The sequence below is a fragment of the Mustela nigripes genome, chromosome 3 (genome assembly GCF_022355385.1).
Source record: "Mustela nigripes isolate SB6536 chromosome 3, MUSNIG.SB6536, whole genome shotgun sequence".
In the NCBI taxonomy this organism is placed as follows: domain Eukaryota; kingdom Metazoa; phylum Chordata; class Mammalia; order Carnivora; family Mustelidae; genus Mustela; species Mustela nigripes.
This window is the reverse complement of record NC_081559.1, coordinates 191,311,635-191,329,290: the sequence shown is the minus strand read 5'-3', so window position 1 is coordinate 191,329,290 and position 17,656 is coordinate 191,311,635. Positions and strand designations below refer to the sequence as shown.

At 43.8% G+C, this 17,656-nt stretch overlaps 1 pseudogene; it reads left to right on the top strand.

Annotated features, from left to right (window-relative positions):
* The first annotated feature begins 1,663 nt into the window (after positions 1-1,663).
* On the top strand, positions 1,664-3,517 carry LOC132014604 (RNA-binding protein EWS-like; annotated as a pseudogene).
* The last annotated feature ends 14,139 nt before the right edge of the window (positions 3,518-17,656 follow it).

Genomic DNA, 17,656 nt, shown 5'->3' with positions numbered 1-17,656 from the left:
TCAATTGAAGATGAAGTTTTCTCTTTTTGTTTCTCAAGTCTGTTTGTAGTCCTCTAGGCTTGGGGGTGGGAGGGGTTTGGCAGGCAGTGCAGGGGATGTCATAGTCTGCCCAATGTCATAGTCTGCCCCAGCCTGGCCTCTGGGGATGCTGGAAAGCACGAGGCTGTTTGAGGCTGTTGGAAGTTGTTGCAGGCTCATGGCATGTGTGCTGTGTGAGACTGGCACACCAACACTGCCGGGAGCACGTGTGACATCTGTGCAGGAACATAGGCCACATGTGAGTAATCTGGGATGGCTCAGGTCATGGTGCGTGCATCTCTAGCTCTTGTCACTAATCTGGCTGCTGACTCACTCCTCCCTCTTGAGATAGTTCCTTTTGATTCGCAGAATTTTTAGAAAATGCAGGTTGGCAGAGATAACTTGGGGAAGGAGGTTAAAGAGGGCATGGTGGGTGGAAAGGGCCAGGAGAAGAGAGCCTCTGCTCCCCTCCAAGGGGACCTGTATGGGCATCCCAGTAAATCAAGGGGCAGGTGCTTATCCTTTGCAATTGTCTATGCATTTTTCCTGAAGAGGAGAACGGGGCTGTGACCTGGAAGTCCAGCTCCTCTGAGTGCTGTCCTGCCTGAGTTTCTGGCTCTCATTAGAGGATTTGAGATAAAGGAAACCCCATCCCCTTTTAGGTTTCACCTCCTCCTGCTACCCCAAACACATCTGCCCTTTTCCATGCTAATCATATTCCAGATTCAGATCACACAGGCATCCCACAACCTAATTCCTTGGGTGGGAGCAATGTATCTCTTTGGTACTGAGACTAGGACCTGTCACTTTTTCTCAAGTAATGTTGGCATGAGAACCCCTCATTTCTTCACCAGGAATCCAGAATCAGATCTGTGTGTTCTGTCGCTCTTTCTCCCTCAATTCCTTTGTCTTGGTCCCTCTCTCTTTTTCTATCTCTCATATCCCCTCATTTCTAAGACTCTTCTCTAGCAGTGTAGAATCGTTTGCCATCTCTTTCTTCCCTCTGTGATTCTAAACGATGTCTCCTTCCTTTTCTAGCTAATTCCTATTTGTTCTTTAAATCACAGATACCACTTCCTCCAGGAAGCCCCCTCTGACACTTTCCAGGCTGGATTAGCTGCCTTTGCAATGAACCTTGACAGCATTTTGCTTTCCTGTACTGCAAATGCAAGGCAACTCCTGCAAAAATATTTTGCTTCTCTTCCTGCCATTAGAACATGAACTCTTAAGGGAGAAATTCTTGATTTTAATATGTCATTGATGATAACACACATCGTCAGTTTTGTGACTTTTTGTTGATTTTTAAAAAGACCCTACTTTATGGAATATAAACATTGATTATAAAACTTACTCCAATTTCATAATGTAAGCTATTAAACAGTGTGAAACTTTATATTGAGAAAATGTGATTTATTTGTGAAATGCTGTATTCTTAGCACCTGACTCACAGTAGGAATATAGCAGAGGCTGTTAATGGTCACAAAAACCCATACACTTTTCCTCATTTCCCAGATCCCCACCACCACCACCAGCACAAACACACAACAGTGACATCCTGTGACTGCCCTTGCAGTGTGACATAAGCAGATTTGATGTGCCACTTCTGGTAAGAGGCGGTGAAGAGAACAAGAAGGAAGGGGAGAAAATGGTGACCATGGATCACAGTACCTGTGGCCAAGCTGTAGCCCTGCAGGGCTAGAGTGCATACACCTCTCAACCCACATAAGGATATGCACAGACCACCCAGAAATGCAGGCAACAAAGTTTGGGAACCTGAGAGCCCACTGATGACAGCTATACCCAGGCTCAGACCACTGCGACCTATGGGCAGACCACTTATGCAACTCTGATGGACAGTCTCCCACTGCTTATACAACTCCAATGGTCCCCAGGCATGCAGTCATCCTGTCCAGGGGTACAACAATGGTGCTTACAATACCACCACTACTTTGGTCCCTACCACCCAGGCCTCCTATGCAGCTCAGTCTGCATATGGCATTCAGCCTGCTTAGCCAACTAATGAATAGCAGCCAGCAGCCACCACACCAGCAAGACCACAGATAGTAACACACCCACTGAGACTAGTCAACCCCAATCCAGCACAGGGGGTTATAACCAGCCTAGGCTGGGATATGGATTGAATAATTACAGTTATCTGTACATACCTAGGACCTACCCCAGGCAGCCAGTTACAGCACCACCATCTCTTCTTCTAACAGCTATTCCTCTACATGGCTGCCTAGTTATGAACAGAGTGGTTACTCTCAGAAGAACACCTATGGGCAGCCCAGCAGCTATGGAAAGCAAAGTAGCTATGGGCAACAAAGCAGCAATGGACAGCAGCCACCCACTGTTTATCCCTCCCACACTGGATCCTATAGCAGGGCTCCAGGTCAACATAGCCAATAGAGCAGCAACTACAGGCAGCAGAGTACATTCCAACAAGACAACCCCAGTAGTATGAGTGTTCATGGGCAGGATTCTGTAGGATTTTCTGGATCAGGAGAGAACCAGAGCAGGAATGGCCCTGATACCCGGGGCAGAGGAAGAGGGATACTTGACTGTGGAGGTATGAGCAGAGGTGGATGGGGAGGAGGACATGGTGGAATGGGCTCTGGAGAGGGAGATGGCTTCCATAAGCCTGGCAGAATTCTGGACAAAGGACCAGATCTTGATCTAGGCCTACCTATAGATCCAGATGAAGACTTTGACAACAGTGCAATTTATGTGAAAGCCTTAAATGACAATGTGACTCTAGACAATCTGGCAGACTTCTTTAAGAAGTGTGGAGTTGTTAAGATAAGCAAGACCCACCGCTGTGAAGACCCACAAACTGCCAAGGCTTCTATGGAGTGGATTGATGTGAAAGATTTTCAAGGGAGCAAACTTTAGATTTCCTCGCTCAGAAGCAGCCCCGGATGTGGGGTAGTATGCCTTCCCATGACGGCAGAGGGATGCTGCTGCCACTCTGTGGAGCTCCAGGCAGCCCAGGAGGTCTTGGAGACCCCATGGATCTCATGGGAGGCCATGGAGGAGACAGAGGTGGCTTTCCCCAAAGGAGCCATGGGGTTCCCAAGGAAACTGATCCAGAGGAGGAAACATCTAACACTGAGCTGGAGACTGGCAGTACCCCAGTCTAGGGTGTGAAAACCAGAACTTCACCTGAAGAACAGAATGAACCAATGTAAGGCTCTGGAGCCCTCTCCCCCAGGTGATGACCATCACCATGGCAGAGGTGGTCCTGGTGGCATGCAGGGTGGAAAAGGACTGTGGTGGTCCTAGGGGAATGTTCAGAGAGGGCTGTGGTGGAGACAAAGGGGGCTACTGTGGTGGCTGGGGCATAGACTGAGTTGGCTTTGGTGGAAGAAAATGGGGAGGCCCGGGTGGGCACCCTGCCCCTTTGGTGGAACAGATGGGAGGAAGAAGAGACCAGCATGGAGGGCCTGGAAAAATGGATAAAGGCGAGGACATTCAGGGATGCGGAGACCCGCCCTCCTAGATGCAGAGACCCTGCAGAGCTGCACTGACTCCCAGATTCATTCTTTATTTTATTTTATTTTATTTTAAATATTTTATTTATTTATTTTACAGACAGAGATCACAAATAGGCAGAGAAGAAGGCAGGGAGAGAGGAGGAAGCAGGCTCCCCATCGATGCGGGGCTCGATCCCGGGACCCTGGGATCATGACCCAAGCCAAAGGCAGAGGCTTTAACCCAATGAGCCACCCAGGCATCCCCAGATTCATTCTTTAAACCAAAAACTGTTTTAAATTTGTAATGTTGGCCACAACAGTTTGATGATTCCTTGTCTCTCCTTTTGTATTTTTTAACATTTGTGAAGAAACATTAAAACAATTTAAATGGTAATAATAATAATAATAACAATAACAATAATAATAATAAACAACTTTAAAAAAAATAAAAGGCAGTGAAGAGCCTCTTTTATTTTCCCTGACCTGGAAATGAGGGCCCCCCCCCCCGAGGTGGTGGAGTTGCTGGTTAGGTCTGCGTCACTGCTTTACCTCATCCAACTTGTGAGGAGACCAAAATAAGCATTTGTTGTGTTAAAGCCACTGAGGTTTCCGGTTTCTTCTTGTTCTGGAGGTTGTCCGTAGACCACAAGCTATCTTAGCATCATTAATGCAATAGGTCAAAATAAGTGCTTTATAAATTATTGCTTGAGTCCTAAAATTAGAATATCAATTGCCATCAATTATCCTCAGACAAATGAGTAAGCGGACATGATTTAGCTTTACAGGCTGACAAGGGCTGTATGAACGTGAACCCCTCCTTTCAGGAACGCAGCTGCTGAAAGCTATTACACTGTCTATTTTAATACCCACGACTCTAGATGATGCCATCTCCCCATGCAGGTGAGGAGCCCGAGCTTCAAAGAGCTCCAGATTCTGCAGCTAAGTGACAGGGTCCAGACCCCCAGTGCCTCCTTCAATGTGAAGTCCAGACTGATCTCCCACCCATCTGCCACCCGTTTGCCACAAAAAATGGCACTGTCATTACTTTGGGTCATCACGAGTGTCAGCTTTGCACACAGGAAGCTCACACACAAGGAGAGTTTCCAGCTCAAAATGCCCCTATTGTGTAGCAGGTTTTGATGACTGAGGTCTTCCTGTGAAAGCCACGTGACCCATATGGCCTGATAGCTCCTCTCTCTCTGGGGAGAATCTCCCACTCTCAACAGAAGTTCCTCAAGTAATGCAGAAGCAGCTATCACTGGACTGTTGTCTGGGGCCCCATGAGGGCACTATGAGCATGTGACCCATCAAGGGCCCTCCATCTGGCAATCAGCGGATGGAGCCGAGTGGGGAAAATCTTCAGGGGTGGCCCTAGTCTGACATGCAGGTGTTCTATGAGTTGAAACCTCTGCACACAAAATGAGCCTTCTTTGAGGTTACAGGAGCAGCCCCTGGCTGCTTTGTGTGGGTTTCTTCGCCTTCACATGGCACAAGTTTGAGATGATAAATGATCAATTAACAAATATTTGTCAGGTGATTACCCTGACCCAAGTTCTACGCTAGAACCTGAGTCAGAAGGCTGAACATTTCTTCAAAACAAGGCAGATGTGCTCCTGCCCCTGATGAAGATTTAAGCCTCAGAGAAAACAGGCACAAAACTAATAATTACACCAAATATGAAAGTCACAAGGTTCAGGAAGTCAGAATTGAGTAGTTTAAAATTACGGTTTCTGAGTGAATGCCTTACTCAGACCCCCGTCCCAGCTCCCATCCTCTGTGTTGTCCAAATGCTCTGAATTTCAGTTGCTTTGTATGTGAAACAGAGATAACACAACCACTTCTTATATAATGCAGCTGTGAGAAGCAGGGTGACAACTGATGGACACTGTCCCAAAGTGGCTACTGCATAGCAAGCCCTCAGGACATGTTAGCTATTAATCATGTTGTTACTCTAACCAAGACGCTCAGGGAGCTGCATTAGTGTACACCAGAGTCATCGCAGTCAGTGCAGTCAGGAAAGTCTTCCAAAGAAATGATATTGAAAGTAAGATCTGGAGAAAGGCTGGGGATTAGCCAGGTGGAGAGTTCTGGAAATGTCTCCCAGAGCACTCCAGGTAAAGGACTGGCATGAATAACAAGCTCAGGTAGCAGAACATTGGTACAAATGTAAGTATGTCAGTGTGGCTAAAGCCTGAAGGCTTTGCAGAGAGTACGTGGGAGGTCAGTAGGGGCAAGGGTGTGGAAAGAATGTGAAGCTCGGTTAGGGAGGTCAGAACGTATCTTAAGTACACGGTGAGTTCCTAAAAAGCTCTACACTTGCTTTACCTGGTTGTGACATGATTGGGAGGCTGCTTAGTCTGGTTTGAAGAGTTTTGCCTCTCATGCCCTCCTTTAGTAAATAGTGTCAGTATATCTCCAAAATGCATCCTGACATTCTACCAAGTTCCATTTCTCCATGACCATGAACCGAGCACAAGCCCTGTCTGCTCTTCTCTGGATTTCCCACTTTCCCTCTTAGCATCCTGGACCCCCAGCAGCTTAATACCCCACACTCAGCAACCAAAGTAATTTCTTAAAGCATAATAAGATTATGTCATCCCCTGCTTAAAACTGTCTAATCCGGGGTGCCTGGGTGGCTCAGTGGGTTAAAGCCTCTGCCTTCAGCTCAGGTCATGATCTTAGGGTCCTGGGATGGAGCCCCACATCAGGCTCTGCTCAGCGGAGAGCCTGCTTCCCCTCCTTCGCTCTGCCTGCCTCTCTGCCTGCTTGTGATCTCTGTCTGTCAAATAAATAAATAAAAATCTTTAAAAAAAGTGTCTAATCATTTTCCCTTTTGTTTATGAAAAAAACCTCTAAAATCCTTACCATGCTCTACACAGTCCAACATAAATTGGAGTCTCCTTTTTAAATCATTTCAGCTTCAATTCAAACACCTGCTACTCAGAAAACTTTTTTCTGACAACTCGAGGTAAAATATCTATATCTTCCTTCCCTGACCAAAGACAATTAATAATAACAATGATGGTGATAATAGTATCATTGATCTTTATATGTAATTCCTGCTATAATTTTAAGAGATTTTGTTAGTACCCAAACATATCTCCTGTATTTGTTTGTCCATGCACTTCCATTTACTTTCCCTCTTGAGAAGATACATCCTCTTGGGCAGACATTTTGTCTGTCTAACCTGTCACCATGTCCTCAGCACATGGAAGAATTGATGACCTACATTAGAGAGGAAATTTGGGTTTGGATGTCAACTGAGTAGGTATTTCTTCCAATTCTTCCAGTCAACAGTATGTTCCCAAGTCAATTTGTTCATCTTTACACTAGATTTTAACACCTTTGCACCACAAGATTGCTAAGCAATGAAGCTGTGACCATTCCAAATCCCAGACACTTAGATATGAATTCATTGGTTATTACCAATGCTACTAATCATCACCACCATCACCATCATCACCATCATCACCGTATCATCCCCAACACCATCATCACTGTCATCCCCATCACTATCACCATCATCACATCATCATTATTGACATCATCACCATCATCAGAATCACCATCATGACCATTATCAGCATCACCATCATCATCATCACTATCATCACACCACCATCACTAACACCATCACCATCAATTCCACCATCCCCATCCCCATCATCACCACCATCATCATCATCTTCATCATCATCATCATCAACACTATCATCATCACCACCTTCACCATCATTACCACCATCATCATCAACATCATCATCACCATCATCATCAATCTTCATCAGTACAATCAGCAATATAATAGTTGTGCTTCTATCAAACATATTTCAAGTGCCAGAAACAATGCTACTTTTTCATTTAGTCCTTACAATGAGAGCAGGTTGATACTATTTTCTTTATTTCAAATGGAAAGGGGGGCTAAGAGCACAGAAAGTTCCAAAACTTGTTCCAAAGCACATGGCTAATATGTGGGGAATTATGTTTCAAGTCTAGGGCTGCCTGAGTCCAAATGTGGTGATTTCCACAAGGCAATCTTGCCCTCTTATTTTATTCCAGATTCTCCCAACTCATAAGCATTGGTTGGGTATCTAGGCCTCCAGCTCATCACCACTTTTATTTTTTAAAACTCATTTCATCCCACTCTTTCTTTCTACAAGGACTATGCCTTGGAATTGACCTGATTCCTGTGCTATTAGCCACCCTGGGCAGTGTCCTCAGGCCTCTTAATGAAGCCCTAAAACCATGTTCATTCCAGTTCCCATCTCAAGTGGAAACATATGAGAATATGTTTATATCACTGGATTGGTGAGATAAAGTGATTAAGACAAACTCTCTGAAAGACTCTCAGTGTCCACATGTGATCTTTTGTCATCTACACTGAGTGCTTACTGTCTTAAATTTAATGGAAAAGATTGAGCCTAGATAATCCAATGTCTTGATGTACACATCCCTCACAGACAGTGACTGGTTGAACTCTGTTTGCCAATTCCCTTGCAAAGATTCCTTAATAGAAATTAAGAGATCTTCTTGAAATGAGTGTGATGAGATGGAGCTTTCATCTCTCATCATGTTAACCACATCAGAGCCCAGCACATTAAGCCATGCTCCTGGAATTATACAAGATGCTGAAGAGCTGCAGATTTGAGTTCAATCTTTGACATCTCAAGGAAAAAAGTAGTCAGGAAACATGTCTCATATTTTCTCTCCCTTGTCAGACAAATTGGTATTCTGTTGATCTTGTTTTTGAAATATCTTGCAATTCAAGCTATTAGAGAGAGAAAACACTTATTTGTCATCACTTTCCTGAGATGCTTAGATGTGCGCTGTCAAGGATGATTTTTCAGACACAATCCAGTCACATGAGGATTGCTATTTGTGTTAATTAGTATGTGACAGCTCAGATTTCTCCAGAGGGCCTCCTAATTCTGGTGGCTTATTTAAAGCAGGGAGCAAAGAATCTATTGCACAGTAGGTGGGATAGAGGCCTAACATTTCCTCCGTCAGACTTCTTGTCATAAGTGGTTTCATGTTTATTTCAGATATGGCCAAGGGTGTTTGCATCTGGTCTGGCTCCTTTCTTAAGGTCTATATAGGCTATCTCTCAACTGCAATTTTGAAATCCAAAATTCTGAAAACTAAAAGTCTTTTTCCAACTTATTTGTTAGTAAAATGTTATCTGACTCAACATGAGGATCTTTATAGTCTTTATGTATCCCATTGGTGAGAATGGTCTTATGGTTCATTGCAGAAACATCCATTTATTTGCTATCTCTGACCCCACTGAAGACACAGCCTTTCTAAAATGATGGATGGAAGGAAGGAAGGAAGGGGAAGAAAAGGAAAGGAAGACAGGAAGAGGGAAGGAGTTGGGAGGGGAAGGAGGGGAGAATTCTCAAGCATATCAGGCCTAAGGCTTCTGGATATGTGATTGGAAAATTGAGTGTACACTGATGACGCTCATGAAAGTACGTGCAGTTGTCACCAGTATTAACCCAGAGTTCAATGGGTAAATTGATCAAGAATTGACAAATTGGATTAAAAAACCCAAACTTGCCTTTTCTCCCTATGAAACCTTTCCTCCTCTCCCCTTCAACACAGATGATGTCCTCTGGTATCTATTAAAAAAAAAAAAAAAAAAAAAAACTCACCATATCCAAATCCTAAATTCACTCCTCTTTGATGCCTTCCTTATTCCCCAGTTATAATAATCTACTTTATTCTCCAGGACAGCAGGGCAGCTACCTTCCTCACATTTGAACGTGGAATTATAATCAATTGCATGTCTCCCCTACTCAACTGTAGAGCTTATTCATTCATTCATTCATTTATTCATGCAATTATTCAAGTTCTAATGCCAGGCTTTATACTAAGTACTTTTATCTATTTTTAATTAATCATTGAAGAAAGCTTAACATACTTATTAATGCCTCCATTTTTTTTTTCTGGAAGAAAAACTGAAAATAAGCTCAGGAAGTTTAGACTATGGTTTAAGAACATACAGCTAGTGAGTTGTAGCGTTGGGATTTGAGTCTAGGTCTTTGTAATCCCAAAGTCATGTATTATAGATATTCCACAGTGTTTGGGGAACATATCATCTTACTTGCTTTTTTTTGGTCACAATATAACACACTATAGAAGTGGTTTTGGTTTTTTTAATATTTTATTTATTTATTTAACAGAGATCACAAGTAGGCAGAGAGGCAGGCAGAGAGAGAGGAGGAAGCAGGCTCCCCACTGAGCAGAGAGCCTGATGCAGGGCTCGATCCCAGGATCCTGGATCATGACTTGAGCTGAAGGCAGAGGCTTTAACCCACTGAGCCACCCAGGCGCCCCTAGAAGTCGTTTTAAGTAGGTAGTTGGATATATTATTTGTTTTTGTTTTGTTTTGTTTGTTTGTTTTTCTCCATTACATGACTCAGAGCACCATCTAACTCTGTGTGATAGAGTTAAAGCATTATTTCCTGGCCTTAGGTTTTGACCTACTGTTTTCTATACAGACCTTATTTGTTGAAGTTTCCTTTTTTAATGCATGCTCCAAAAGAAAAGATGATATCTAAAATCCCTGCCACTTAAACACAAGAGAACATATTATTTTTAGTTTGAGAGCTCTCTTTACAACTGGCTGCCATAACAATCAGCCGAAAGTAGGGCCCCAGACCTGCTGGGCCCATGGCTTGCATCTGCCCCAGGACTCCCACCTCGGATGCCGTAGCACAGTAGCTGGAATCCATGGTCTGCCCTGCAGAGGCAGTCAAGAAAGGGAATCTGAACCTGGACTACATTCCTGGAAATGACACTCTAATCTGTGGCCCCTGGCTTTGGCAAATCGGACCTGATTCTTTGTGTGGCGACTTCCAAAGTTCTCTTGATTTTTTTTGTCCCCCCTCAGCTGAAGTACACCAAGACGAGTTCATTCATTTTATGTCCAGTGTGTGTCAGGCTGTTCGTAATCTTCTCCCATTCCTTCATCCTCCTATTTATCTATTCAACAAATATTTGTTGAAGGCCTAACTGTGCCAGATGGAAACAACAGCAAACAAATGGAGTATTGGCCACATGGAGCTTACATTCTAGAGAGTGAACTAGCAAACAAAAGTAAACATAAACACAGAGTATGTCAACTGTGGAGGGAAAAAAAAAAAAAGCTGAGGTAAGCATTATTAGGCACAGGATGTGATGAGCACTGGGTGTATATGCACAACTGATGAATTATTGTGCTCTACATCTGAAACTAATGATGGCTAATTAAATTTATATTTTAAAAGGGATTATTGGGATTGAAGCATGTAGTTGTTGTTGTTTTTTATATTTTATATAGCATAGTCAGAGAAATCTTCAATGATACGGTGACCCTTTGTGTGGAGATCTAAATCAGGAGCTCCTGGCAAAAAAGGATTCCAAACAGAATGCACAAGGCTTAAAAAAGGAGGGTTTGGGAATATTCCAGAGGTGGGCACTGGGCCATGGTGCCTGCATGTGGGTGACGGCGGAAAGGGAGGAACTGAGATGAGAAAAAAGTTCCAGGGAAGCTACTCAGGTAAGACCCTGTGAGCCAAGAGAGAGATCTTTGTTTCATCTCTAACGGGGATGGGAAGTCCTTGGAGAGATGTGATCAGTGCCATGATTTGAATTACCATTTAAGAAAATCACTCTGGTTGCTGTGTTCAGCGTGGACATTCCAAGAGCCACGGATGACTCAAGGAACCTTGCTGGGAGATGATTGTGAAAATCAACTTGTACCAGTGCAATGAGAAGGAACCTAATTATATAAAGACAGTAGTAGATTGGCATTGTAGGGGGTTTGCTGTTTTCTACCTCTCGGTGCCTATGCTGACACCGACTTTGGGCTTGGCAGATGACTTATTTTGCCCAATAGGATGGCAGCAAATTGAAGTAAACAGGAAATTAAAAACTGCTTTCTTGTCACCATGATACCAAGATGCCTGGACCAGCCTGCCTAAGGCATGTAAGAGATGGGGAGTAGCACTGAGTCCTCAAGCCAGAGCAAACAGCACTAGCTCCCAGCCAACCACAATCACACAAGAAAGCAGAAATCATCCCAGACAGGTCCGAATAATCAGAGCTGTTCCGCTGACCTGCAGGCCTATGAAACATAGTAAAAGAGCATTACTTTAGGTTTTCAAGTAGTTTGTTGTAGGTAATTAACTCACTGATGTCATATGATGCAGGAGGACCGGGTAGGTCCTTGTGTTGGTGGGAATTTGACAGTTATTCTCTGTTTACTCCCAGATAGTCATAGAAACAGAAAATAAGGTCAGTGAGTTGAGTCATCTTACCCAAAGGTAAGAAAGCCAGGGTGTATATCCAGCCCTTCTGCCCATCATGGGTTGTGGCTTGTTCCCTGGGGAGTTACTCTGCCCCATTCTGCTGCCTCTGCCCTGCTTGGGGCTGGGGATGGAGGGAAGGGAGGGATCATGCTCTGGCTGGCAAGGCCTCAGCTAAAGAATCCCAGATACTTGCAGAAGAAAGGCCACAGGGTAAAGAAATGGTGAGAGGTGGGGACCGGACAGCTAATAGCTGCTGCCATAAATAAATGAGACATTGGAATTTAAGATCGCAGGATGGAAGGTACAGCCAACTTCACCACAATTGCATTATACATATTATTGCTGAAACACACATTACAACACAAAACAAAATGTAAATGAGAGAAAGAACCTATATTGAACTGGAGAACATGGCAAGTCATAGGATCAAGGGTTCAACTCTCTTCCCTGAAGATTTATATATATATTTTTAAGATTTTATTTATTTATTTGAGGTAGAGAAATAGAGAGGAAGAGAACACAAGTGAGGAGACGGACACAGAGAGAAGCCGACTCAGGCTGAGCAGAGAGTCCAATGCTGGACTCCCTCCCAAGCCCCTGGGATTATGACCTGAGCCGAAGACAGAGCGGACAGAGCCCCCCAGGCGCCCTTCCTTGATGCTTTAAAAAAGGAAAAAAAAAAAAAAAAAAGCAAAAACAAAAACCAATCTGCGGTTCAATGCTTTTAGCAGTGAGGGAAAAAGGCCAAATGACCTCTCTAGTTTCCTGCGTGAAGAGCTTCTGAAATGTCAAATAAGCTAAATGAGATTTGCTTCATGTTGGCAGAGGAAAAAGGTACTATAGAGAATCTATAAATCAAAGTCCCTCATTTTTTTTTTGTTCATTATGTTTATTTTTACTATCATGTATTTCATTGTAAGTTTCTTCTACATTGCTTTTATTTTTTTTTTAAGATTTTATTTATTTATTTGACAGAGAGAGGTCACAAGTAGGCAGAGAGAGGAGGTAGCAGGCTCCCTGCTGAGCAGAGAGCCCGATGCGGGACTCGATCCCAGGACCCTAAGATCATGACCTGAGCCGAAGGCAGCGGCTTAACCCACTGAGCCACCCAGGAGCCCCTACATTGCTTTTAATAACGGTTTTAATAGACCCAGGGTCAAAGATCTCACACTTGGTCACTCCGAAGCTTGGACAGTTTGCAGATTGACCTCCCTGGACTCAAAAGTCCCCTGTGAGGATTATCCAAGTTCTCTTTTCCAGTAAGACAAAGCGCTTTTTCCTTCTTTTCTATTTTTTTCTATTTTTACTTTTCTGTGTTTTAACTCTCATTAAAAAACCACATAAATAAAATGTAGTGTCATCCCCATTTCTCAGTGCTCAGCCCAGCTCAGCTGTGCTAAGTACATGCACTCTGTCGTGCGACCATCACCATACTCCATTGACAGAACCTCTTCATCTTGCAAAACTGAAACTCTGTAGCTTTTTAACAATTACACCACATTTGCCCTCCCTCCGGAGCCTGGCAACCGCCACTCTACTTTTCATCTCAACAAATTTGATGACTCTAGATACATGTAAGGAGCCTCGTTTTACAGTACATCATTTGCTTTTTGTGACTCCCTTGTCTTGCTTCACATAACGTTGTCAAGGTTCATCCCCCCTGCTAGCAGGTGTCAGAAATCCCTCCCTTTTTCAGGCTGCATAGCACTCCATTGTAGTGACCGACCACATTGTGTATACTTGTCCACCTGGCAGTGAATACCTGGCTGCTTCCACCTCCTGGCTGCTGTGAATAATGTTGCTGTGAACACAGATACAGAAGTCCTCATTTTCTCCCCTGGGGAGACAGAGTCTTGACAATATGGATTTAATTTACTTCCTGGTTCCAGGGGTTATTGATGGCAGGATTTGGGCTCTGATCCAGGTTGCCTAAGTCGAAAGGTCAAGTGATGTTATTTTACTGCATCTTTCCTGCGCCCAGACCCTCTGAAAGCCACTGGACATAGAGAAGTGAGTAAGACAGACACAGCCCTTGTCTTCCTCGTGTTCCCATTCTGCCGAGGGAAAAACAGAAAGTTGATGAACAAGGTGACTGATTATGATATATTCTGCAAGAAAAGATGACAAGATTCTCAGAGAGAGTCACTGGTGAGCAGGGGTCTCTCCAAGCACTTGTTCCTGAGCAAGCCCAAAGGATAAGAAAGATCTGGGCACGAGAGGTGGAGAAAGAGCCATCCAGGAAGAATGCATGGAAGGAATGCCCTCGCGCTGGAGCAGGCTTGGTCTGCTGAGAAGTCCACACATGAGCCATGGGTCTGTGGAGTCTACTGAGCAAGGGTAAGAGTATAGGGCTTGAGGATGAAGAGGCAGGCAGGGGCTAAGTTGTGCTGGGACTGTACTGAGGATTTTATTCTAGGGGCACCAGGAAGTATTTGAAGGGGTCTGAGCATCAGCATGCTATAACCTGATTAAGGTTACTGCTCTACTGTGCTATACTGTTTCAATAATAATCCCCATCACTAGCTTACTAGTGTGCTAGTAAGCACAAGTGTGTTTTCTGTATGACTGATAGGGGTTCAGCTTATAGTAACTTATTCTTATAACACTTCTAATAATTTACTACTGTCTGAGACACAGAGAGGTTAGCAATTTGCCCAAAGTCACACAGCTTATAATTAGTAGATGTAAAACCTAAACCTTTGACATTTGATTTCAGTGACTATCCTCTTAGTGAAGACCACCATGTCAATGAAATATCTTGATACAAATCTGTTTGGATTTAGTTTCCCACTTGTCTATTCTCCAAAGGCCTAGTGTATAGGGCTTTCTAGATAATAAAGACTCAATGCCATCTTATAATGGTAACTCCATTTGGCCATCATTGTTTTCAACCCTCTCCATAGTCCTTTGAAGTAACAGACATGAAACAAACATCACAGTGCTGGATGTCTGTGGGTAGAGGGGACCCCTCCTTCCACACCTGACACTTCCCTGTGAGTGCGGACAGGCCCTCGGAGATCACACCACTGAGTTCTCTTCCCCATGTGTCCTTCACTGCTCTTCTGGGGAGGTCTAGAGACATATAATTGGCACGCACGAAGAGAACCTGGAGCCTGTCTGACTTGTGTGTTTTCTCCTCTCCTTGGGAGCTGGCTGCCAACAGATAGCTGGAGGCCTCGAAGCCTCTAGGACCTGCAGAAAACTTGGCAAGAGAGTCTGAGGGAATGCAGCCCAATCCAGGAGTCTGGTGACCAGGGAGTGTGCCTGGCTCATTCCCAGGATCTGGGTTAGAAGCCTAACTGTCTGGCTCTGTCAGCTAAGTCCTGTAGCCTCCCTCAACTGATGGTAAGGGGATATTTTCACACTCCAGTCCTGATCTAGACACTTTTGTTATTCTCTGGCTGGTTTAGAACACAGACAGGAAGGAGAGGCCTGGCATTTACTGCCCTCCCCCAACACTAGACAGCCACAACACTAGACATATAATGGTGACTCCATAACTTTCAGGTCATTTCTGTTTTTCAGGCAGGTCCAGGGACCCCCGGGGAGTCACAAAACTCATCAGTGATATTTGAGATTCAAGGTCATATCCGTCCAATGTGCCTCAGGGATTTATGAAGCAACAAATTTATCAGGAACATGGAGAGGGCCCAGTGTACGAGAGCCCCACGGGTGCCGACCACAACAGCACACGTCTCGGGAGGGTTTCTCAGACCTGGAACCCTCCCCGCTGAATTCTAAGAGTTTCAAGCAAGGCAGTGGTTACCTCCGATAAGCCGGGTACCTAGCTCTGGAAACACAGGTTCTCTGGTGACTCTTGTCAAGAACCATAATAGCTTCAGGCACCGCTGGCCACATGGTGAATCTGCTATCAATAATTCAAGCAGACGGAGAAGCCAATGTCTGCTGCTCTGCAAAAACACTGGTCCTTCTACTGCTCCCAGCGCTTCAGCCCTCTGTGGTCATGATGGGGCAACTGCTTCCTCATCAGGTGGGAAACAGACACACTGAACCAGGAATGGTAGTTTTCTCTTCTGCAAGAAATAGGTACAAAATAAACACCCGCAAGGGTAGATGACATCAGCTCGCACTGTAACATTATACAAAGGTCAGAAGTTGGAGTTAAATGTCAAATGCTGGGAGGAAAGGTCGCTGCTCTGCTTTGCATCTCTTGGTCTCCCCAGTACCTGCTGTCAGAACTTCCAGCAGTGGGGGAAGTTCATGGCCTTAGGAAAACCTTGTTTGCCTTCATCTCTTGACACTGTTTTCCTCTTCTCTTTTATAACAGAAGAAATAGGAAACAGGTGCCATTTGCATATTAAATTAATCTTTAGATATTGCTTAAAAAATATATTTTCACCATTAATGAGAAGTTAATGTCTAAACAGTGGTTTGATTACATTTTATAAGTTTTTATTGCAAGAATAAAGTGAGGCCAGAGATTAGGGTTGTAGTGGTAGTCTGCTTCTATAATAATTGAAAAAAAAACAATAACATGTACATGTGTTTGGGCTGGCATCCAACTGACTGTTGTCAGCATAGCTCACGTCATGATACTTTATTCCATATAACCTGCCGTGACCTTGAGTTCTGTAAGATAAAGTGCTGAAGTCATAGTTCACAGTGTCTTGAATTTTCTCAACTTTTTTACTGTATTTCCACTACTGGGACAAAAGTTCCGATAGTTCACTCTTGAACAATCTTTAGAGTATAACATACAAGTTGGTTTTTTGTTGTAGATTTCTGGGTTTTTTGTTTGTTTGTTTGTTTGTTTTTAACATCTGACTTCAATGTCTCATTCTACACTCATCTTCCAAAATCTCTTCCCCTTCCCCATGTTATTCCGTACTGGGCATGTTTAGAACAAGAAAAGGGACTGTAACCAAGCAGTTTCTAGGATCTTAGGTGTCTTTACTCACACCTGGACTGGACTACCTGGGCTCCTTAAGCCTCTCTCTTTTCTTCTGTCTCTTTCTGTCTTTTTCAGTTTTTCATCTCTCTGTAGGATGGTGAAGCTATTTGTCCATTTGGCCTCCCCTGATCTGGCCTCAGGAGTCGCATGGTATCACATCTGCCACATTCTGTTAGTCCAGGAAACCCCAAAGCCTGCTCAAGGGTCAGGACACATTTGCTGCCTCTTGAGGGAAGGTGTGACAAGGATTTCCTGGGTGTGTTCTATCCATTTACAGCATACCTTCCATGTTCAGATGCTGTACTTAAACCTGTAATAACCTTTTTTAATCCTCCTACCAGTCTCTTTGTAAAGGCTGGTTACCCATTTTGTAGAGGAAATTTGAAGCATAGAGCAGTTAGATAACTTCACAGAGGTAGAGAGTGATAATCCAGGACTCGAAGCCAGGCCCACCTCCAGATTCCTGGGTGTGCCCCTCTTACCTCACCAGGGCTACTGCATTGTGGGTTCTCAAGTCATACCTGGTCAATGAATGAATGAATGAACATTAAATTTCAAATCCTATAAGCATTCTATACTACTGAATACAAGTTAAATATCACAAACTTCTCTTCTAGACTCTAGACTCTGTTTTTAGATTTCAAATGTGAACCCAGATCATTGATTTATTAATTCATTCATACAAGTATATCTCCAGCATGAATCTATCTTAGATTTACTATGATTCAAAGACTTTTCCAGACGCTAAGGGAAAGCAATGGACAAGCCCAGGGGTCGCTGGCATCACAGAGTTTACACTGCAGGAAGAACAGCATTTAAAGAGACAATGGCCTGATGAGTCAATGAATCACAGTTGTGATAAATATAACGAAGGTTTATCTTAAGGTTCTGATCTAGAATTGCTCTCCCCAAACAATGATACTTTTTACCAAGAGTCTCGTTATTAGAAAGACAAAATGGTG